General features: G+C 37.0%; 1 long non-coding RNA gene across 1 annotated transcript in view; it reads left to right on the top strand.

Annotated features, from left to right (window-relative positions):
• The window catches only part of LOC138419514 (uncharacterized), a 105144-nt gene extending 82790 nt beyond the window's left edge, over positions 1-22354 (top strand). The window contains exon 3 of the long non-coding RNA XR_011248996.1: positions 20521-22354. This is a non-coding gene — a long non-coding RNA (uncharacterized lncRNA). The remainder of the gene's footprint in view (positions 1-20520) is intronic.
• The last annotated feature ends 3220 nt before the right edge of the window (positions 22355-25574 follow it).

Raw genomic sequence — 25574 nt, 5'->3', positions numbered from 1 at the left:
AATAAGACATGCAAGAAATGTATTGAGGCAAATGCCTTTGAAAGATAAAAGGTGAAAGCAGGACAGGATAGGTAGTTTCAGACTAGAAATTTTGTTTGTCCAGAGAAAGATTGTCCAGATGATGGAAAGTTCCTGAGACAAAACATCCATCTAGAATAAGGGGTCATTTTTAGCAAGGCAGTGGGAGGAGGGACTCAGTCAGGTCAGAGAAGGGGGTGGGAGTGGGCAAAGAGTGTTCAGAGGCTGCAGCTGGGGCTTTTCAGCCAAAAATCTACCTCACAGCAGGGAATCTGATAAGTGCATTTTTATGGCTGCCACAATAATAAACCAGGAGATTAAAGACTCGTAGAAGAAAAAAAGTCACAGTTAAGATTAGAGTCAGGAAAAAAGTGATACATTTGAATACCTGGAGAGAAAAAGGATTTAGGGAGGAAGATGTAGTCATGTAATGCAGGATTTGAAATTCTGAAAGGTGTTTGATAAATCTTTTCTCTCTTTCACCATATATTATATCAGAAGGTATTCCTAATCCATATTTTGGTGAAAAAATACATTTTTATATGTTTCTATTGTCAGTGAAAATCTAACCAGTGAATTTTAATCTTCTAAATAGAAATAACAATTTACTCTTCTCTATACCAGATGCTCAAGTCACAGAATACTGATTTTATAAGGGTCTGTTTTCAGACAAAAATTTGGAAAGAACTTTCTATATGTCTCTCTTAAAATCATAACATATTCACATATTATTAGCATATGTGGTGGTCATGGAAGTGTGGCCACTCAGATCTCCTTTGAAAAGAACCAGCAATAGCAGAGATAATGGACTGACAGCCCCCAGCTACCAACATTCAGATCCATTGCAGCATTCACTTTGAAGAAAACCTGCCACAGGGCTGGGGCCCACTCAGTGACTAAGCATGGCAAGAGTTCTAGAGATGGGCCATTGTGACCCAGTGTAGGATTCAGTTTGATCAAGACTTTCTCTCAACTGTGCTACTGTCTGAAGTCTTCCCTCTCATCTTTCATAGGTGATTTGAAGGACTCCCACTTTCATTCTACTCTATCACTTTTTAGCCTTTATATCTTTTTATTTCTATTTTTTAACCAAAATTATCTGTTTTGTACATTTGATTCCTTTTTGGTATCTACTTCCCAAAAACCTCAAACTAATACAATGCATTAAAATCTTTAAGTCTGAGAAATCTTTACAGGCAAAAAAGAAATTACTTTAATTTTATTTAAATCAGTTTATTTAAGATTTTCCTGTCCTTTTCTTATAGGACAATTGCCATATCACAGAACTAGTAGAACATATTAAGTTCATCATTCTAATTTATTTAACCTTCTCAATTTTCTGGAATGTAATCAACTTTATCTTCCTACCTTTTGTCTCCTTAATTTCTTGATGGAACTCTTCAATTATATTTCAGGTCCATACTCCACACCCTGCTGTTTGTTGAACTTAGTTCTAATAGAATTATTAAGCAGTTTCTAGGTATCATTTAAAAACTCAAATTCAATTTTAGCTGATTGCTGCCTTGAAATTGACACTAATTCTCCGGTTCAACTTATAGTTAGTATGTAATCTCCCTACGCCTCTGGAATATTTTTCAGATTTTCTTGGTAAAATTGAACACTGATCATGTTCCTATACTTAGACACTGTTCTCAAGCTATGCATTAATTGCAAACTATCATTTATATAGAGGATATCCTAATCTATCTGGGATCAGCATGCTGACTGGGTATAGCCAAAAATTGAATTCCTCAAGCATACATATCAGTTGTACACATATTCAACAAAAAGTCATTGAGAAAATTCAATATACCAGCCATACCCTGCAGTATTATTTGGACTGTTTCTACTAATTCTCAGAGAAACTTAAATAGAAGGCATTACAGATCCCTGTTCAAGATCAAAGGATTCATTCTTCCACTTGCTTAAAGTGAAGTGAGCAAAGAGCTCCCAAACATCAACATCTCAGTTGCTTTAGTTAGAGTCTCCCAAGATCATGTTCTCTTCAGGGGAAGTCCAATGATTGACTACCATGTGGGAATAAAGCCTGGCTTCCTCATCCTAGCTTGTGATACAGTGCTGTTCTAGATTCAAAACTCCCCATGGTCCTCTGAGACTGCATGCAGACTAACTTCTCCCTTAGTTCAAGCCTGCTTCTTTCTCTTCTCTTTTAGAGATGGTGATTCCAAAAGCACTCCATAATAATGCTTTACATGCTCATTTGCAACTCAATCTGCTTCCAAGGGACCCCATCCCATAACCCCCACCCAGTAACAGTTGGTATTGAACATGGTTCAAGAAAACAGAGATGATGGTGGGATTTTGTAACCAAATCATTTTACCATCTTACCAGTAATGAGGATTCCATCACTGGGAAGTGGAGTTCAGATAGCCCTTAACACTGGTAACAATATCATTATTAAAAATTTTTATTAGGGGTAAAACGGAATGATAAATCAGTGGATAATAATTCACCAGCTAGTATAATATTAAAATATTTGAAATATGGAGAAAATAGAAACTATAAGGGCTATCAAATCGAGTGACTGTCACTCAGATCAATTAACCTTTGGGAAAGATAGAAAAAGGCTGAGAGTTAAGTGTGAAAAAACTACAATGCCTCCTATGTGACATACTAAAAGGTTCTCATATGCTCTAACTGAAGGGTAGAGATAGCTGGGATGAGCCCAAGAGCCTAAACATAAAAATACCAGAACTCCAAAGCAAGTCATATTTGTGGCCAAAGCAACTCCGCAATAGTGGTTAAAAGTGTGGAAATTTGACACATGGAGCAGGTATACCTGGTTTGGTGTATCTGCAAATCTGGAAACCTCAGTTTTCCTTGCAAGACAACAAACAGCTAGCCCACTTTAAAATGTGCCCTCCACCCTTGCCATATAGGCCAACATAACACAACTAGGGAAGTGTTGGTCTATGTAATGGTTAATTTTACATGTCAACTTGCCTGGATCACAGGTCAAGCATTTGCCCAGACATTTGGCTAAGCATTATTTCAAGATGATATTAGCATCTGAATCAGTAGACTGAGCAAAGCAGATTGCTTTTTCAAACATGGATGGACACCAGACAGTCTGCTGAGAGTCTGGACAAACAAAAAGGCAAAGAAAAGGAGAATTCACTCTCTCTTTCTGCCTGATTGTTTGAGCTGGGATATCAGTCTTCTGTCCTCAGACTGGGACTTACATTATCAGTTATCCTGGTTCTCAGGCCTTCAGACTTAGATGGAAAGACAACACAGGCTTTCCTGCTTATAGACTGTAGGGCTTTTCAACTTCCATAATCACATGATTCAATGCCTTAAAATTTATAACATGTATATATCTATATGTTTATTGACCTATACTTGCCTAAAGGTATAATTGTATTAGTCACTCAAGTCATGTCTGATTCTTTGCAACTCTATGTACTGCAGCATGCCAGGCTACTCTATCCATGGGATTCTCCAGGCAAGAATACTAGAATGGGTAGTCATTCCCTTCTCCAGGGAATCTTCCTGACCAGAGGATTGAACCTGGGTCTCCTGCATTACAAGTGAATTCTTTACCATATGAGCCACCAGGGAAGCCCCTATAGGTATAATATATATTTATTAAACATGTGTTATATATAACATGTGTTATATATAACATGTGTGTGTATACATATATATATAACTGTATATAATGCACATATAAACCAATGTATATTTGTTCTCTTTCTCTGGAAAACCCTGATTAATGCAGTGCAATATGGTAGAGAAGGAAGTATAAATCCAAATGAGCTCTCTTTAAGAAAATTAGAGATACCAAAGGAATATTTCATGCAAAGATGGGCTCGATAAAGGACAGAAACGGTACGGACCTAAAAGAAGCTGAAGATATCAAAAGATGTGGCAAGAATACACAGAAGAACTGTACAAAAAAAGATCTTTATGACCCTGATAACCACGATGGTATGATCACTCACCTAGAGCCAGACATCCTAGAATGTGAAGTCCAGTTGGCCTTAGAAAACATCACTATGAACAAAACTAGTGAAGGTGATGGAATTCCAGTTGAGCTATTTCAAATTCTGAAAGATGATACTGTGAAAGTGATGCACTCAATATGTCAGCAAATTTGGAAAACTCAGCAGGGGCCACAGGACTGGAAACAGTCAGTTTTCATTCCAATCCCAAAGAAAGGGTAAGCCAAAGAATGTTCAAACTACTGCACAATTGCACTCATCTCACAAACTAGAAATGCTCAAAATTCTCCAAGCCAGGCTTCAGCAGTATGTGAACCATGAACTTCCAGGTGTTCTAGCTGGATTTAGAAAAGGCAGAGGAACCAGAGATCAAATTGCCTGCATCCATTGGATCATCAAAAAGCAAGAGAATTCCAGGAAAATATATACTTCTGCTTTATTGATTATGCCAAAGCCTTTGACTGTGTAGACCACAACTACTGTGGAAAATTATTCAAGAGATGGGAAAACCGGACCACCTGATTTGCCTCCTGAGAAATCTGAATGCAGGTCAGGAAGCAACAGTAAGTACTGCACATGGAACAGACTAGTTCCAAATCAGGAAAGGAGTATGTCAAAGCTATATATTGTCATTCTGCTTATTTAACTTATATGCAGAGAACATCATACAGAGTACTTTGGGCTGGATGAAGCACAAGCTGGATGCAAGACTGCAGGGAGAAATATCAATAGCCTTAGATATGCAGATGATACCACCCTTATGGCAGAAAGTGAAGAAGAACTAAAGAGCCTCTTGATGAACGTGAAAGAGGAGAATGAAAAAGTTGGCTTAAAACTCAACATTCAAAAAATTAAGATCATGGCATCTGGTTCCATCACTTCATGGCAAATAGATGTGGGAACAGTGACAGGCTTTATTTTCTTGGGCTCCAAAATCACTGCAGATAGTGACTGCAGCCATGAAATTAAAAGAAGCTTGCTCCTTGGAAGAAAAGCTCTTACCAATATAAACAGCATATTTAAAGGCAGAGACATTAATTCAGCCTACAAAGGTCCACCTAGTCAAAGCTATGGTCTTTCCAGTAGTCATGTATGGATGTGAGAGTTGGACTACAAAGAAAGCTGAGCACTGAAGAATTGATGCTTTTGAGCTGTGGTGTTGGGGAAGCCTCTTGAGAGTCCCTTGGACTGCAAGAAGATCAAATCAGTCAATCCTAAAGGAACTCAGTCCTGAATGCTCACTTGAAGGATTCATACTGAAACTCCAATACTTACGCCACCTGATGCGAAGAACTGACTCATTTGTAAAGACACTGATGCTGGGAAATATTGAAGGTGGGAGGAGATGGGAATGACATAGGGTGAGATGCTTGGATGGCATCATCGACACGATGGACATAAGCTCCTTGAGCAAGCTCCAGGAGTTGGTGATGGACCGGGAAGCCTGGTATGTCTCAATCCATGGGGTCACAAAGAGTCGGACACTACTGAGTGACTGAACTGAACCATCAGGACCAGAAGAGTGCAAGTCATTGGATTTTGCCCTCATAGATTTTACAATCTAATGAAGGAAGGCAGACATGAGAAAATAAAAATGCCAATCAGGTAAACTTTATAGTTCAGTTCAGTTCATTTCAGTCGCTTAGTCATGTCCGACTCTTTGCAACCGCATGAATCGCAGCACGCCAGGCCTCCCTGTCCATCACCATCTCCCGGAATTCACTCAGACTCACGTCCATCTAGTCCGTGATGCCATCCAGCCATCTCATCCTCAGTCGTCCCCTTCTCTTCCTGCCCCCAATCCCTTCCAGCATCAAAGTCTTTTCCAATGAGTCAACTCTTCACATGAGGTGGCCAAAGTACTGGAGCTTCAGCTGTAGCATCAGTCCTTCCAAAGAAATCCCAGGGCTGATCTCCTTCAGAATGAACTGGTTGGATCCCCTTGCAGTCCAAGGGACTCTCATGAGTCTTCTCCAACACCACAGTTCAAAAGCATCAATTCTTCAGCGCTCAGCCTTCTTCACAGACCAACTCTCACATCCATACATGACCACAGGAAAAACCATAGCCTTGACTAGACGGACCTTAGTTGGCAAAGTAATGTCTCTGCTTTTGAATATTCTATCTAGGTTAGTCATAACTTTTCTTCCAAGGAGTAAGCGTCATTTAATTTCATGGCTGCAGTCACCATCTGCAGTGATTTTGGAGCCCCCGAAAATAAAGTCTGACACTGTTTCCACTGTTTCCCCATCTATTTCCCATGAAGTGATGGGACCAGATGCCATGATCTTCGTTTTCTGAATGTTGAGCTTTAAGCCAACTTTTTCATGCTCCACTTTTACTTTCATTAAGAGGCTTTTTAGTTCCTCTTCACTTTCTGCCATAAGGGTGGTATCATCTGCATATCTGAGGTTATTGATATTTCTCCCGGCAATCTTGATTCTAGCTTGTGTTTCTTCCAGTCCAGCGTTTCTCATGATGTACTCTGCATATAAGTTAAATAAGCAGGGTGACAATATACAGCCTTGACATACTCCTTTTCCTATTTGGAACCAGTCTGTTTTTCCATGTCCAGTTCTAACTGTTGCTTCCTGACCTGCATACAGATTTCTCAGGAAGCAGGTCAGGTGGTCTGGTATTCCCATCTCTTTCAGAATTTTCCACAGTTTCTTGTGATCCACACAAGTCAAAGGCTTTGGCATAGTCAATAAAGCAGAAATAGATGTTTTTCTGGAACTCTTTTGTTTTTTCCATGATCCAGCGGATGTTGGCAATTTGATCTCTGGTTCCTCTACCTTTTCTAAAACCAGCTTGAACATCAGGAAGTTCATGGTTCACGTATTGCTGAAGCCTGGCTTGGAGAATTTTGAGCGTTACTTTACTAGCGTGTGAGATGAGTGTAATTGTGCAGTAGTTTGAGCATTAGTTAGATGGTAACAAGTTTCACGAATGGAAAATAAAGGAGGTTAGATAGATTGAGAATTCAGTATAAGGAAACACAATTTTTTAAAAAAATGTATTTTATCTTCACTGACATAAGAATTAAACTACTAGTCCAAGAAGTTGAGGGCATTAGTGTGAATATCTGAGGAAAGCAATCTGGTTAGGTGGAAAGACACTGAAAAAGTCCAAGAGTGAGACAATGCTTGGCGTGCTAAAGAAAAGCAAAGAAGAGTGAGAAAGAATATCCTAGGAAAAACAGACTGAGAGGGTGGTGTACTGGAAGCCAAGAGAAAAAAGCATCAGATAGAAAGAGAATTGATCAGCTGTGTCAAATTCTACTGCCTGCCAAGTTAAATAAGGACTGAGTAGACTAATAAATTTAGCATTACATAAGTTCTTGGTGTTCTTACAAGAGCAAAGAGTTATGGAGGCAAAAAGCAAATAGGAATGGATTTAAGAGAGAATGGGAGAAAAGTAATTAAAAGCAGGAGAGGCAATAAATTCAAGGATTTTTTCTTTCAAGTATAAAGTGAGAATTAATACAGCACTTGGGAGTGGATGGGGGAGTGTAAGCACAAGAGAATTTATTTCATTTTGTTTTGTTTGGCCATTTGATTTTTTAAGCTGGTTTCTTAACTCAAGGAATAATCCTTTGGAGGAGGGAGAAAATTAATGATGTAAGAGAGAAAGGAAGAATTGTTGGAGCAATGTTTTTTGGGTAAAGAATTGGATTTAACACCTAAATGAAGAGATTGGCTTTAGATAAGAACACAGAATATTATTCAGCTGAATAAAAATAACTTTGCTTATGACAGAAGAAGACTCTTGAGAGTCCTTTGGACTGAGAGGAGATCAAACCAACCAATCCTAAAGGAAATCAACCTTGAATATTCATTGGAAGTGCCTGATGCTGAAGCTGAAGCTCCAATACTTTGGCCACCTGGTGTGAAGAACTGACTCATTGGAAAAGATCCTGATGCTGGGAAAGATTGAAGGCAGGAGGAGAAGGGAGTGACAGAGGATGGGATGCTTGGATGGCATCATCGACTCAATGAACATGAGTTTGAGCAAACTCTGGGTGATAATGAAGAATAGGGAAGTGTGGCATGCTGCGGTCCATAGGATTGCAAGTGTCAGACACAACTGACAGGCTGAATAACAACAATAGTAATTAGAATCACTAAAATTTCATACCACAATGTAGAAACATAATGGTATTTATATTATATTAATTTAAATATAATACAGTGTGAAAGTTTTCTCAAGTAGACCTCACTAAGAAATCAATGAAGCAATCCTTAAAGAGACATGGTAAGAGAAATTCTTTATATGATATGATATGATCTGTAATGTCTTTATTCTTGAAATCTCAGATTCAGTTGATTCTATGTATTTCATTTTAACAATAATAGAATTTTTTTTTCTGAAAGAATTCTTAGTTTGGTCACAGGTTCCTCACTCTGTGCTTATTAGTCCTCACCTGATTAGGAAATTTCACTTTATGAATAGGATCTGTAGAAATGATATTTTAAAAGTTGGTTTTTACCCAGTAGATTTTGGAATCTCTTCATGCATGGCTATATTCACTATCTTCTGCAGGATGTGATCTGCTCATTGTAGCTAGTTTAATAAATTAATATTAAAATTAATGTTAGTCTCAAATTCAGTCATGCAAGAAATGTTAAAAAAATACATTTTTTATGTCCATTAAATCTGCTTAAATTTAATTCCAATCTTCCATCTTAGTGAACTAGGAGGGCATTAAATTTCAGTCCTAAAAGGGACCTTTTCCTTACTAGAGACTTCTTTCCTCCTACCTTATCCCTTTCCCTTTTACTCTCCTACCTTATCTTTTCTCCCTCAAAAAAGAAAAGAGAACAAAGAGAAAAATATGGATTCCAGTTTTTCATCTACTAATAGTGACAATGTTATGCTCATTGTCTGATTTCACAGAGACCTCTTCTAGCTCAATTTCTCTTTGCACAAGTATCTTTGCTGGGATGGGAATGCCTCATGAATGAGGTGCACATGTGCATACCACACGGCAGTTTTCTCTGAGGTCTGGTTACCTCCCCAGGACATTGCCACAAAATATCACCAATTAATGGTTGATGATTTCAGCTGTTTTCTGGGGCCCTGGAGTCTATCCTCCAGTGCTCATTTCTCCAGGCCTCCAATTTATTCTTCCTTTTGTTCAGGCTTTCACTTCTACAAAATATGGCAACAAGGCTGACTTTTTCTTTTAGTAGCTTTTGCTTATGCCTATAAGCAATCCCTGAGTAAAGAGGCAAAGTAGGTTCTAGTCAATTTCTTCAAATGAGATGTGGAAGAAAAAGAGAGCATAAAATAAAATAATATTTCAAAAAACTATCCTGCCACAAATTATAGCTTTCTCCAGGAAGGTATTAACTTTTATAATGAATTTGAGCTGAAAATAAATTCACTGTCCTTGGAAAGAAATATGGACTGTATTATAATTCCTAACTAACATTTTGACATTTCCACATTCCTAGAATTTTTCCTGTGCAAGACTTTTCATATCTACTTCCCTCCTTGGTGAAAGAGATAGGGTTTACTGTAATTATATTTTATTCAGTGATTTCACTACTTTATTATAATTCACACTCCAAAATAGACCCATGTGGATGGTCTATAAACATGCTTTCCCTCAACTAATAAAATACAAACAATACTGTCATTTATTTATATCTATCTATCTGTCTATTTGTGTGTGTGTGTGTGTTTTAGTCACCCACTCTTGTCCAACTCTTTGCTACCCCATGGACTGTAACCTACCAGGCTCCTCTGTCCATGGGATTCTCCAGGCAAGAATATTGGAGTGGGTTGCCATTTACTTCTCCAGGGGATGTTCTCAACCCAGGGATCAAACATGGGTCTCCTGAATTGCAGACAGATTCTTTACCATCTGAGCCAACAGGGAAGCATCACTAAATAATTTGTGACCACATTTCCATAGACAAAAGGTTCTAAACTCTTCTTAACATGATTTTATCATTAATTCAAGAAGAATATTCTTTTGATCTCCTTATCCATATTGATGATTTTATTACTGGGTGCAAAATTGTAACACCTTGAGCTACTGATAATTATTATATTATCATAGCCTCCATCTAATCAAAAATTTATGAATGTAACCTTAATCATATCTAGGTATCCAAAATTTGACTGTTTACACATAAAGTTATACCTTTTGTCTCTTATTTTCTAGTCAGTTCTTTAGCTTCAATTTGAAAAGGAAATATAGTTGTCTAAAGAGATTTGGGTCAAGGAAATCATTCATGTTCAGAATAATTTGGAATTTAAGAAATAAAAATGTTAAAATATTTAAATTTAAAAAGCATTAAAATAATTTTCCATTCCTGGTGAAATCGAGGCTAATCACCAGTTAGACATTAAATTATAGCTTTCTTAATTATAATAATCTGTAAACTGCCTTCATTACTCAAGCTCCCTTTAATTGTTTTGTTTTTTGGTTTGTTTGGTTTTTACAAAAGTTTGCTTGTCCTCTAAGTGCCACGTAGCCTAAATGATAAAATGTTTTGCTCAGGAAGTTGAAGTCAGTTGTATCTTTTTAAGCTCAAGCAAGTAATGACTGGTTGGGACAACTGACCCTCGAACTGTGCACATACAAGTGTCTGACTGGTGACCTTTAAACATCAAAGGAGAAAAAACTCCACCCTCAGTACATTAATGATGCCATTTCCAAACATTCCCTCCAGGAAGAAGTTTAGTCACCCCTGACCTGTGGCCATGGGACTGGAGAAGGTCAGTTTTCATTTCAATCCCAAAGAAATGCAAAGCCAAAGAATGTTCAAACTACTACACAATTGCACTCATGTCACACGCTAGCAAAGTAAAGCTCAAAATTCTCCAAGTCAGCTGTCAACAGTATGTGAATCGTGAACTTCCAGATGTTCAAGCTGTATTTAAAAAGGCACAGGGACCAGAGATCTAATTGCCAACATCTGTTGGATAATAAAAAAGCAAGAGAGTTCCAGAAAAACACCTACTTCTGCTTTATTGACTATGCCAAAGCCTTTGACTGTGTAGACAACAACAAACTCTGGGAAATTCTTCAAGAGCTGGGAAAACCAGACCACCTTACCTGCCTCCTGAGAAATCTGTATGCAGGTCAAGAAGCAACAGTTAGATCTGCACATGGAACAACAGACTGGTTCTAAACCAGGAAAGGAGTGTGTAAAGGCTGTATATTGTCACCCTGCTTATTTAACTTACATGCAAAGTACATCATGCAAAATGCTGGACTGGATGAGGCACAAGCTGAAATCAAAATTGCTGGGAGAAATATCAATAACTTCAGATATGCAGATGACACCACCCTTACGGTAGAAAATGAAAAACTAAAGAGCCTCATGGTGAAAGTGAAAGAGGAGAGTGAAAAATTTGGCTTAAAACTCAACATTCAGAAAACTAAGATCATGGCGTCTGGTCCCATCACTTCACAGCAAATAGATGAGGAAACAATGCAAACAATGATAGACTTATTTTCTTGGGCTCCAAAATCCCTGCAAATGGTGACTATAGCCATGAAATTAAAAGACACTTGCTCTTTGGAACAAAAGTTATGACCAGTCTAGACAGCATACTAAAAATTGGAGACATTACTTTGCCAACAAATGTCCATCTAGTCAAAGCTATGGTTTTTCCAATAGTCATGTACGGATGTAAGAGTTGGACTATAAAGAAAGCTGAGTACCAAAGAACTGATACTTTTGAACTGTGGCATTGAAGAAGACTCTTGAGAGTCCCATGGACTGAAAGGAGATCCAACCAGTCCATCCTAAAGGAAATCACTCCTGAATATTCGTTGGAAGGACTGATGTTGATGCTGAAACTCCAATACTTTGGCAACCTGATGTGAAGAACGGACTCATTGGAAAAGACCCTGATGCTGGGAAAGATTGAAGGCAGGAGGAGAAGGGGCTGACAGATGAGATGGTTGGATGGCATCACTGACTCAATGCGCGTGAGTTTGAGTAAACTCCAGGAGTTGGTGATGGACAGGGAGGCCTGGCATGCAGTCCATGGAGTCGCAAAAAGTTGAACATGACTGAGCAACTGAACTGAACTGACCATGGCCCTGCCTATCAAAATAAGGCCCCGTTTACCCCTCAGTCAGTCTCTCCCATCAGGAAGCTTCCATAAGTTTCTTGTCCTTCTCCACCAGAGGGCAGACAGGTTGAAAGCCACAATCACAGAAAACTAACCAAGCTGTTCACATGGACCACAGCCTTGTCTAACAGTGGAACTATGAGCCATGCTGTGTACGGCCACCTAAGACAGACGGGTCATGGTGGAGAGTTCTGACAAAACGTGGTCCACTGGAGAAGGGAATGACAAACCACTTCAGTATTCTTGCCTTGAGAACCCCGTGAACAGTATGAAAAGGCAAAAAGATAAGACACTGAAAGATGAACTCCCCAGGTCGGTAGGTGCCCAATATGCTACTGGAGATCAGTGGAGAACTAATTCCAGAAAGAATGAAGAGACAGAGTCAAGGCAAAAACAACACCCATTTGCGGATATGACTGGTAATGGAAGTAAAGGCCAATGCTGTAAAGAACAATGTTGCATAGGAATCTGGAATGTTAGGTCCATGAATCAAGGCTAATTGGAAGTGGTCAAACAGGAGATGGCAAGAGTGAAAATCCACGTTTTAGAAGTCAGAGAACTAAAATGGACTGGAATGGATGAATTTAACCCAGATGACCATTATATCTACACTGTGGGCAAGAATCCCTCAGAAGAAATGAAGTAGCCATGATAGTAAGCAAAAGAATCCAAAATGCGGTCCTTGGATGCAATCTCAAAAGAGGCAGAATGATCTCTGTTCGTTTCCAAGGCAAACCATTCAGTATAACAGTAATCCAAGTATATGCCCCGACCAATAACACTGGTTCTATGAAGACCTACAAGACCTTCTAGACCTAACGCCTGAAAAAATTGTCCTTTTCATGATAGGGGACTGGAATGCAAAAGTAGGAAGTCAAGAGACACCTGGAGTAAAAGGCAAACTTGGCCTTTGAGTAAAGAATGAAGCAGGGCAAAGGCTAATAGAGTTTTGCCAAGAGAATGCACTGGTCATAGCAAGCACCTTCTTCCAACAACACAAGAGAAGACTCTATGCATGGACATCACCAGATGGTCAACAATGAAATCATGTTGATTATATTCTTTGGAGCCAAAGATGGAGAAGCTCTATACAGTCAGCAAAAACAAGACAGGGACCTGACTGTGGCTCAGATCCTGAGCTCCTTATTGTCAAATTCAGACTTAAATTGAAGTTCCCCATTCCTCAGCCTTGTCTCACAAATATCTGGAGCCTCTTAGGGAGGTACATTTGAAATTTGTTCTCCCATCTTCTCGATTGGCTGCCTCATGAGTAACCAAACCTTTTCTCTGGGAGGAAACTTGGTGTCTCAGCCTTTGGTTTGCTGCCTGTCCTACAAATGAAACTGGTGCAGGTGACGCTAGTGGTAAAGATCCCACCTACCACTGCAGGAGACCAAGTTCAATCCTTAGGTCAGGAAGATCCCCTGGAGGAGGGCATGACAACCCACTCCAGTATTCTCACCTGGAGAATCCTCATGGACAGAGGAGCCTGGTGGGCTGTAGTCAATATGGTCGCAAAGAGTCGGACGTGACCGAAGCGACTTAGCACACACAGCAACACTGGGAAAGGGCAGAATTTCCCAGTTTCTCCAGCTTAGTTGTAGTAGTACTAGTAGTTGTAGTAGGAGTAGCATCAGCAGTATATTTCAGGTCTGGGAAGGGAAGAAAGAGGGAGAAGACAGACCAACTGCGGAACATTAGACTCCTAATGAAAGTTTTTGTTTAGAATGATAGGTATATTGACTATAAATAATGACCCAGAGAGATGTTATGGGGAGGGAGGTGAGAGGGGGGTTCATGTTTGGGAATGCATGTACACCCATGGTGGATTCATGTCAATGTATGGCAAAACCAATACAGTATTGTAAAGTAAAACAAAGTAAAAATAAGAATTTAATTAAAAAAAAAAGTTTTGCATGTGTATATGAGCCCTTGCAAATTTGAGAGATTCCAAAATATGTAAAATCTAGCCTGGTGTTTATCAATTATAGTTGGTGATTTGTAGTGAAATAGAATCCCCCCACCTAACATATGTACACTTGCATCCCTGTGAGGAGTCCTTATTGTGCTTGTTTTCTTATGTATTGTAATAAAGAAGAAAGATGATGGCCGGGGGAGGGGCGGGGGGAGTGGAGTATGGGTGAGTGTAGATAAGGTGATATAAGCAATTGGATAGACTAGAGCAAAGGAAATACTTTCCAAAGCAAGGAATGGAAAATCATGGTGATTTTATAAGTGTGTAAACATATTGAAGTCAAATCTCATACAAATATTTTTAAGTGTACTGGATTGTTAATCATAGTGTGCCAATAAAATATGACACAACAGATGTGCTTCTGGCAGATGCTAAAAAAAATCTGTTACTTTGTAGAACCACATCCTCCATAGTTATTGGTTAATTATATCCATGCCTATTGATGGAAATCACAGACTCCAGCTTCCCTAGAGCTTCAATTATGGTAATTAGTTCAATCTATAGACAAGCTGAGATCACTGCACGTGTGTGTACCCTCAACACACATGGGAATACACAATATCATTATATAATTTGAAAGCTTTCCTTTATGTGTTGGATTACAAATTTATCAAGTTTGTAGAAAATTATGAAAATATATAATTACTTTCTAACTAGTTAAAAAAGTATTTTCTTCTGTTATTTGCCTTTCTGTTTCTTTATATCCTTCTAGTATACTTTTAAATTATTCTTAGAATCTCTATGTCATAAACCTTAGAGAGAAAGATAAGAATCAGGCATAGAGGTCTGAAAAATATTAACTCTCAGGTTTATAAGTATTCCAACCAGATTTTACAATAATTCTTTTGTACTGTTCTATGTATAGTTTTAAAATTTGAAAGAACTCTTATCTTGATTCTTTCTTTTTTATTTGATGTGCCAATACAGATGTGTATACTTTTTTATATCCTTTTATGCTTCAGTTTTACATATTGCTTTTTTTAGGTGTGAAGTTAAAAAAAATGATATTTTATAGCATAGGCAAACAAAATATCTTTGATCTGGAATTGAAGTTAGTTGAGATGAAAATGATTGGACAAGCACCTGTATCTGGGAAATGTGCTTGCAGCTTAAAATGCTCCATAACTGTTTCTGGCATCTGCACCATAAACGATGTCAGTTAAAACAGATTTATGGAAATGCTACTTCTCTCCACATTCAGTTTTATGTCATTCTATATTCATAACAGACTTATTAGAAATGGTCTAAGGCCATATGAGTACCAGTTATGGTTAGGATGGCTTACTAATTCATTTCATTTTCAATTCTAACTTTGACTAAAACCTAGTTTTAAACTTAAGATGACTGAAGTTATAGAGATATATATGCAGATATTTAGAATATCTGTAATAGAAGACATGTTTGACTCCTTTAAGAAGCAGATTTTATATTTGTCATGATGTTTTGTACCATTCAGTTATGTCAAGTCTATGAATGACTTCACAGCCTTTATGTATATCTATATTATACATTTAGATACTTACGAAAAGTCTGGAGAAAAAGTAGGTTAAAAACATTATTCCAGTCTATTGATACCCTTTGGGCTGCCCCTAAGTCAAAATATGAATAATTGAATATATTGGCTAAATTTTTGCTGAGAAGTACTTGAATACTAGAGAATCTCACAGAATAGACAAAATTGAAAAATTGAGAAGATGAAGTAATCTCAGTGACCTAGAATAAATATTATAAACACTGATGACTATAATAAATGTTCCTTAAGTCTAGCAGAATATATGATATCCAATGTATTTTGTTTCAAGAGACCTCAACAACCTCAGCCTCCAGAAAAACAAATCCTAACGTGCTATCACTTTAAATGCCAGTATTTAGTTTATTGCTTTTAGGTAGGGTCATCATATGGCGTGAACTATAATACATGAAACATATTAAATTGAGGAGTATAAGCTCAGACCCATTATTTCTTATGCTTATTTGCAGATCATCCATACTAACTTCTACTACACCCCAACTGCCCAGTGGAAACTTTTGTATACCATAGGATTCTAAAGAACTGCACTAGGGCATTGATTCCAAAAGACCACGCCATTGTATCTGTGTTTTTGATGGCAAGAGAAATAACCCAAACCAAGCCTACTCTTTATTATAATACTACAAATGAAAAGCTATGGACAGAGGTTCATAATGCGGTACAGTAGGCAGTGACCAAAACAATCCCAAAGAAAAAGAAATTCGAGAAAGCAAAGTGGTTGCCTGAGGAGGCTTTACACATAGCTGAGAAAGAAGGGGAGCAAAAAGCAAGGGAGAAAGGAAAAGATACACCCAATTGAATGCAGAGAACTAGAGAATACCAACAGGAGATAAGAAGGCCTTCTTAAATGAACAGTGCAAAGAGTAGAGGAAAACAATAGAATGAGGAAGACTAGAAATCTCTTCAGGAAAATTGGACATATCAAGGGAGTATTTCATGCAAAGATGGGTACAATAAAGGACAGGAACAGTTTGGACATAACAGAAGCAGAAGAGATTAAAAGGTGGTGAGAATACAAAGAATATGCAGAAGAGGTCTTAATGACTGGGATAACCACGATGGTGTTGTCACCCACCTAGAGCCAGACATCCTGGAGTGTGAAGTCAAGTCAGCCTAAGGAAACATTACTGCAAGCAAAGCTAGTGAAGGTGATGGGATTCCAGGTGAGCTATTTCAAATTCTAAAAGATGATGCTATTAAAGTGCTGCACTCAATATGCCAGCAAATTTGGAAGTCTTAGCAGTGGCCACAGGACTGGAAAATATCAGATTTCATTCCTATCCCAAAGAAGGGAAGAGCCAAAGAATCTTTAAACTACAGTACAATGGCACTCATTTCGCATGCTAGTAAGGTTATGCTCAGAATCCTTCAAGCTATGCTTCAGCAGTACATGAACTGAAAAATTCCAAATGTACAGACTGGATTCAGAAAAGGCAGAAGAACTAGAGATCAAATTGTCAACAGTCATTGGATCATAGAAAAAGCAAGAGAATTCCAGAAAAACATCTGCTTCATTTACTATGCAAAAGCATTTGACAGTGTGAATCACAACAAACTGTGGAAAACTCTGAAAAGGTGGAAATACCAGACTGATCACCTTAACTGTCTCCTGAGAAACCTGCATGAAGGTCAAAAAGCAACTGTTAGAACTGGATGTGGGACAACTGACTGGTTAAAATTGGAAAGCGAGTACATCTGCATTAATTTTATGCAGAGAACATCAAATGAAATGCCAGGCTGAATGAACCGCAAGCTGGACCAAGACTGCTGGGATAAATATCAACAACTTTAGCTATGTAGATGATACCAATGGCAGAAAGTGAAGAGGAACTAAAGAGCCTCTTGATGAGGGTGAAAGAGAAGAGTGAAAAAGTTGGCTTAAAACTCAACATTCAAAAAAACTAAGATCATGGCATCTGGTCCCATCACTTCATAACAAATAGATGCAGAAATAGTGGAAACAGTGACAGATTTTACTTTCTTGGGCTGAATTCATTGTGGATGGTGACTGCAGCCATGAAATTAAAAGACTTGCCCCTTGGAAGGAAAGCTATGACAAATCTAGACAGCATATTAAAAAGTAGAGACATCACTTTGCCAACAAAGGTCCATATAGTCAAAGCTATGATTTTTCCAGTAGTCATGTTGGGATGTGAGAGTTAGACTATAAAGAAGGCTGAGCTCAGAAGAGTTGATTCTTTCCAGTTGTGCTGCTGGAGAAGACTCTTGAGAGTCCCTTGGACTGTAAGGAGATCCAACCAGTCCATCCTAAAGGAAATCAACCCTGAATATCCATTGGAAGGACTGATACTGAAGTTGAAGCTCCAATACTTCGGCTACCTGATGCGAAGAGTTGACTCACTGGAAAAGACCCTGGTTCTGGGAAAGATTGAAAGCAAAAGGAGAAGGGAGTGCAGAGGATGAGGTGTTAGATAGCATCACCAACTCAATGGACTTGAATCTGAGAAAACTCTAGGAGACAGTAAAGGACAGGGAAGCCAGGATGCTGTGATTAATGGGGCCACGAAGATTTGGACAGGACTTAGTGACTGAAACAACAACAACAAACGTGATAGTCATGCTTAGAGACTCTAAGAAATAAAATTCAAGGGAATAGAAAACCTTGAAGAATACTAAGAAAAATATGAACAATGAAAAAAGAAAATTTAAATTCTAAAAACAATGAGACCATCTGACTAACATGAAGCTTTGGTTGAAGACCGCAATGTCTAGGGAGTAGCTTGTTATGGACATTTGCTTGGTAAAACACTAATCTCACTACTTCCCCAACCCTTTGATATGCTTTTTTTTTAAATAAAAGGCTAATTAAATTATTCATTTTAATAATGTAAATAAGGTAAAATTAAAATGTAAACAACAATAGGCTATGGTTCTTCCAGTAGTCATGTATGAATGTGAGAGTTGGACTGTGAAGAAGGCTGAGCACCGAAGAATTGATGCTTTTGAACTGTGGTGTTGGAGAAGACTCTTGAGAGTCCCTTGGACTGCAAAGAGATCCAACCAGTCCATTCTGAAGGAGATCAGCCCTGGGTGTTCTTTGGAAGGAATGATGCTAAAGCTGAAACTCCAGTACTTTGGCCACCTCATGCGAAGAGTTGACTCACTGGAAAAGACTCTGAAGCTGGAAGGGATTGGGGGCAGGAGGAGAAGGGGACGACCGAGGATGAGATGGCTGGATGGCATCACTGATTCGATGGACGTGAGTCTGAGTGAACTCCAGGAGTTGGTGATGGACAGGGAGGCCTGGCGTGCTGTGATTCATGGGGTCTCAAAGAGTCGGACACGATGGAGCGACTGAACTGAACTGAACTGAAGTGCTTACTATGTCTCTGAAATTTTACCAACTGCTTTACTTGAATTATTTCATTTCATTTCAGTTCAGTTCAGTCTATATGGTAAAGGTATTATTATTTTCTTTTTGGTGAAGAGAAAATTGAGAAAGAAATAATAGAGCATTGTATTTAGACTTTCTTTAAAATTTTTTCTTAAAAAAATTTAGACCTATTCTTCATGACTCAGAGGTCCGAGATAATTATTTTTGCTTCTAGTATTTCTTCTACTTAATACTTTCAACTAATATAGAGACATATTTGTTAATATATTTTGATTCATTTTCATTTATCTATGAAAACATTTTAAGGTACTTATCAATTACATTCTCTTAGAGATGTTAATTATCAATCTCACCATTAAAGGGAATTTTTATAGTTGTTTACTTTTTTTTTTCTGTTACTCTATTTTAAGAGAAAACAGGATTTGAATACCAGTAGACTGATCTTACGTTTAATTCTAATACTTCATGGATTTGAATTATATTCAAAAGCAAAACCCTTTCACAAAACCTAAAATGTTAACCAAAAATAGCTTAAAAGCTGTCTAAATGTAAGAGTTAGAGGAGTTACCAATATATTATTTAGAGATAAAAATAAATTAATAGAGATATAAATATATTTAAGTGTACAAAGTTAAACAAATATTAAGAAAAGTAATGCAATGACTAAAACCAAAAGGTGGAGGAAAGAGTAGGAAAAGAGAAAAAAAGGAATTATGCTAATTTTCATTTTGCCTGTATAGGAGAATTAATAAATAGATCCTCAAAAAGGAGGACCTCAAAGTGTTTTTAAAAAGATAACCACTATAACAGAAAATGTTAATCTTCTTTATTAAAAATGTCCATGAATGTTTGACATTCATGCAAATGTGTTCTTGCACATGTACATGAAGAAAAACAAATAGACCGCAGGTGAGTTTTGTGGACTTAAAAAGGAAAGGCACAAAAAATAATATGACAGAGCTGAGAGCAAACATTTCTATCATAACAATAACAGAAGATGAGCTAAAATGCTATATTCAAATAAATAACCTTAGATTTGATCTCAAAGCAAAATCCAGCTCTAAATACTACATAAGAAACTTCCAAATAACCTGACTGAAAATAAAAGTGAATCACAATTTTATCAGACAAAAAGAGAAAGCAGAAGTTATTGTTTGCATTTCTGACAGGTTTGAAATTAAGCAAAAAATAATAATAATAAATTTAAAAAACAATAATGGTTCTGTAAAGAATGTTAAAGGATGCAGATCATACTAGAGTCGTGCACCAAACTACACAAACTGTTTAAGTAAATAAAAATATAAAAGAAATCTGAATGAAGATATCAAATGTATTAGTTATAATTAAAATACCATATTTTAACATTCCTGGATAAATTAAGAGCTACATATATTATATTCATCAGTAATGGTTTGGTTGCAAGTGACAAAAATTCCACTTAAATTACTATAGGCTGGAAGCAACATTTGTTAGAAGACATATAACCATGGCTAGGCTTCAGCGAAGATAAGAGCAAAACTGATATGCTGCCAGAACTAGCTTGGTCTCATGCCTGTCTCTAAATTTCTGTCTCTACAGATCTGATCCTCCATGGAGGATACTCCAAGGATGAAACGTCTCTGATGGCAACCTGAAAGCCTCCCAGGTCCTCTACCAGAGGGTAACAGAATTGCTCTCTTTTAAAATTCCTAAAACATCCTCAAGAACAGTTCTCAATAGCCCAGGTTTACTCGGGTGCCCATCTCTGGGCCAATCTGTCCATGGCCCACCTAGGCATAGATTCCCCATCTGAAATAATCCCGATGAGCAGAGAAGAGAGAAGTGTCAAAAGATGTCTGTTTATATTTGCCCAGCCAAGTCTGGGGATAGGAACAGGAAGATGACTTCCTAAAGGTGAGCACTGTTTGGGACAAACAGCAGGTGTCTTGTGACTCTAAAATGTTTATCTCCGGCAGCACTTATCAGAGCAAAAGGTTGAAAATAATTTGTTTAATAAAAAAATACATAATACATCTATTCTACATCAGTGACTCAAATAATACTTATGGAGAGCTTATCATAACAGAAGAAGCACTATTATATAAAGTTAATGAAAAAAATTGTCATTATATCTAAAAATTAGTGAATTTAAAAAATGGGAAAAAGACAAAAAAAAAGCATTAAAAATGAGTACTATACTCTATGTGACTTTTTTTTCCTTTTTGATAATGTTTTCCATACTAAGTATGTAATACTTTTATGACAGAGTAAATAATAAGCTTTTTTTCTATTAAAAAAAAAAAGAATCCTTACCTTTGCCAGTTCTTCCTTCCCTCACATATTTGGGAGGAGTCTTGGTAGGGTCATAATTAAAACTTAGACAAAGATTTTCTCAGACGAATAATCTAAGAGTCATAATATCATGGCAACTATGGAAGATATGGAGATTAAAGGATATCCTCATTACCAATTCATATTTCTGTGATGTCTTTTATTACGCATTATGATTTAACTGCAGACTGCTTTGTTGAAGAATCTAAAAGCTCAGAGAAATAGAGAAGGGCACAAAACCTGTAAGATGTGAGATGTGGAGAGATTCCTTAAGTCCCAAAAGGGAAGGGTCCTGGTTAATCCGAATAGTTTAAATAAGGATATAAGATAGAAATCATGATAAATTTAGAAAATGGCAATTTAAGTACAGCATAAATAGTGTGCAAGTGCTGTGAATTTAAACACTTTTCCTGGTGTGAAATTTTCTTTTTAAGTGATCCCCTACTGTGACTTGTTTCTTTTACCTTTCTTGCTGCTTCTTTAATGAGGAGTTTTGGAAAAGTGTGTGACAACATCTAAATGCAAAAGCATTTGTCTGGGTACTTAGTGCACTTGTTGTAGATTTATTGCTAATTCTTGTATCTTGCTGGCATCATCAGGCATATAACTCTACAGCTGGAAATCTGCAGTTTACTTCTACACTTTTTTTTTAAACCTTCTGAGGCAGTCTTGAGTTGACACCAGATAGGGCAACAGAGTTAGTTACACAAGAGATCTCAGTTCCCAGGACAATGATAACCTGGAGAAAGGAAACTCACAAGACTGCTGGCTTTTTGGATAAAGATGTGAAGCAGGCATTTCTTAAACTATTCTGACTTATTCTGGTTAGAATCCCAACAACTTTCCCTGGTGGCTCAGATGGTAAAGAATCACCTGCAATGCAGGAAACCTTGTTTCAATCCCTGGGTTGGGAAGATCCCCTGGAGAAGGACATGGCAACCCGCTCCAGTAGTCTTGCCTGGAGAATTTCATGGACAGAGGAGGCTGGCAGGCTAATATCCATCGGGTACCAAAGAGTCAGACACAACTGAGTGACTAACTTTTACTGCTTTCACTTTCAGAATTCCAACCTCAAATAGTTAAAGAAAAAAAAAAAAAGAAATAACAGAACAATATCTGACCCAGAAAGAGAGCTGAAAAATATTTAATCCTTTCCTGTATTTTTCTATTAGTAAAATATATAATATTAACATAATAAACATAATATATATATACATACATATTTGCCTACATGTAATCATGTCTATATGCACATTGTGTGTATATTCCTTAATAATGAAAAAAATGGGTTTTTAAGAGTAAGAATATATCATTTTATATACAAAGAAAAGTGGAAATATTTTTCTATTTTCTTAATCTCAACATGTAGGTGAACACTAACATGGAAATAAGCCTTCCACCCCTAATTCTCTGTGTTTATGTAACAATAAGAATTAGTCTTCTGTGTGTCTCTTTGATGAACATCTTGGGCTCTGTTCAGTAAGCAAGGATCAATACCTGTTTCTGGAGGTATTTGCTTAAAGATTTGAGTAAAAGCAATTTTAAAAAGCCATAGAGAGAAACTTTTTGTCCACTTTGTCTACTGCCCATATTCTCATTGTAAAAGTCTGTCTTCATCTTTCTCAAAAATTAACCTGCATGTTAACTCTCTTGTGAATCCAAGCCCCTGCATTTCCATTTTTGTCATCCCACTAAGATTTATGCAACCACTGTACTTAAACTAACTGTTCCGCAGACTTACGAACTAGCCATATTTAATTACAGAATGGAGGAAATTAGAGTCCAAAGAATTGTACTGTGCCTCAAGGTCATCTAAGTCCCTCTTGGTATTTTATGTTGTGGTCCTCAGTACTGTATGGGGCACATACACACACATACATACCATATAATTATTCAAAAAAACAAAATGTATTTGTTTTCTTTCAGAACAGCCTGCAAAAGAGGAACCGCTGTCCTTTTTAGATTGCTGCCACCATGAAATAGACAAAATTATAGGAAATTCAAATGTGTTTCTAAATAATAGGTACTACAGCTCTACTGGTGTAAGTCAATCTGAAGGAAATATTCTTATAGACTCAAGATCTGCAGGTCAGAATGAGTCCATGTTAGAAACTCTGGGGACTCCAAATGTGTATATGGGATACAAAGCTAAGTTTCTTTCTTATTTTCAAGCTTTTAATAGATTTTTGTTATTACCTTTATTGGGTTTCTCAGATGGCGCTAATGGTAAAGTACCTGCCTGATAATGCAGGAGATTTAAGAGACATGAGTTCGATCCCTGGGTGGGAAAGATCTCCTGGAGAAGGGCATGGCTACCAACTCCAGTAATTTTGTCTGGAAAACCCCATGGACAGTGGAGCCTGGCAGGCAATGGTCCACATGATCACAGAATCAGACACAACTGAAGCGACTTAGCATGCATTACTACTATTACAATTATAATCACTGTTTAATATTTCATTTAATATTTACAATAGCTATAAAAATAGACATTACTATCCTAATTTTTTCATATACAGCAAAAGATATAAAGAAACAGATCCAAAGTCACAGAGTCACCTATCATTGCAGCCAGTAAGTTCTATGACAGAACTTTTATTTTTTTGTGGTTCTAAATGTAGAAAAAAAGCAAACATATTAGTATCCTCATGTATTTTCATGTGATCTCTTGCCTTCCATTGGAATATTCTCTTTATGCATGTTAGGAATATATTAAAATTATCAGTCAGTCAATTTATTAATTATAATCAATGATGCTGAAAGAAAACACACATCATTTTTCATCTCAAAATATTTAGAATTAAGACATGGAAACAAAAAAATTACTTTAAAAATTAAATAATTTTATAGAAACTATTCAAAACATTTTAAAATGCCAAAAGACATCAGGTTTATCATTAATTACTGAATTAATTATACAAACAACCAATCTGACAAGAATTCAAAAGCAAAACCAAAAGACAGAGTTAACATTTAATTTTCCCCTATTTTTATACAAAATTAAGTCATTCATTCAGGAAATAGTTTTGAGCACCACTATGTGCCAGGCACATACTAGGTAATTTAGAGACAACTATTACTACAAGATTGGCTGCCTGCAAGGAATTTGCAATCTATTAATTTCTCTATGTGATTTTTACAACATAACATGAGAACTACTATAACTGTAGTAAGTAACCAATCTAATCACAGAGTATTAACCAAAAAATAGCTATCAATTTTTCACATAAATCCAGATTCATGTGGAAAGGCCAATTAAAAGGCCTTTCCATGCATCAGATAGCCAGCTTTTCACTGAATATTCTAACATTGTCATTTTCCGGTGTCTTTGTTCATACTACTCAGTAAGCATACAGTATTTTTTCTTCCATTTATAATGGTTTAAATCCTACCTGTCTTAAGAAAAATTGTCAAACATTTCATATAAATGTAAATTGTTGTAATCTTTCTAGACATCTATTGGCCAACATATATATTTCAGATCTTAAAGAATATTGCAAAATTTTGACCTACTTTCAGGAATGGTATATATATAAAGAAAAATGTGTACAAAATTAAAAGTCACAATATTATTTACAACAGTGAAAAACTGACAATAATTTAAATACATGAAAATAGATAATCTTAGTTTCAAATACCATTCTATGCACACCTATTTAGACTTAAGTCAGTTTTTATTTTAAGACAGAAAGAGAAATTATTTAAGCAGTGATGTCCATACAGCTCAATGCATAGCCAACACAGAAGTATAGGTCCTAGAGAAGTATTTGAGGGAAAAGTCTGCCCCCCATCCCTATACTTGACCACTTGGTGGGGTCATCTTTTATGGTGAATGTGGTTTATGAAACTTCTGAATTTAGCTCAACTAAATCATTTATTATTCATTCAAAGAAATATTGATCAAGAGTAAATTTAACCCTTGGTAATTTTTTACTTACTTTCTAAATTGTTGATTTTATGAATTAAACTCTCCAATCCCAAAGAAAGGTAATGCCAAAGATGCTCAAACTACCGCACAATTGCACTCATCTCACATGAGAGTAAAGTAATGCTCAAAATTCTCCAAGCCAGGCTGCAACACTATGTGAACTGTGAACTTTCAGATGTTCAAGCTGGTTTTAGAAAAGGCAGAGGAACCAGAGATCAAATTGCCAACATTCACTGGATCATCGAAAAAGCAAGAGAGTTCCAGAAAAATATCTATTTCTGCTTTATTGACTATGCCAAAGTCTTTGACTGTGTGGACCACAACAAACTGGAAAATTCTGAAAGAGATGGGAATACCAGACCACCTGACCTGCCTCCTGAGAAATCTGTATGCA

The sequence above is a fragment of the Ovis canadensis genome, chromosome 1 (genome assembly GCF_042477335.2).
Source record: "Ovis canadensis isolate MfBH-ARS-UI-01 breed Bighorn chromosome 1, ARS-UI_OviCan_v2, whole genome shotgun sequence".
Lineage (NCBI taxonomy): Eukaryota > Metazoa > Chordata > Mammalia > Artiodactyla > Bovidae > Ovis > Ovis canadensis.
This window is presented reverse-complemented; position numbering and strand designations above follow the sequence as displayed.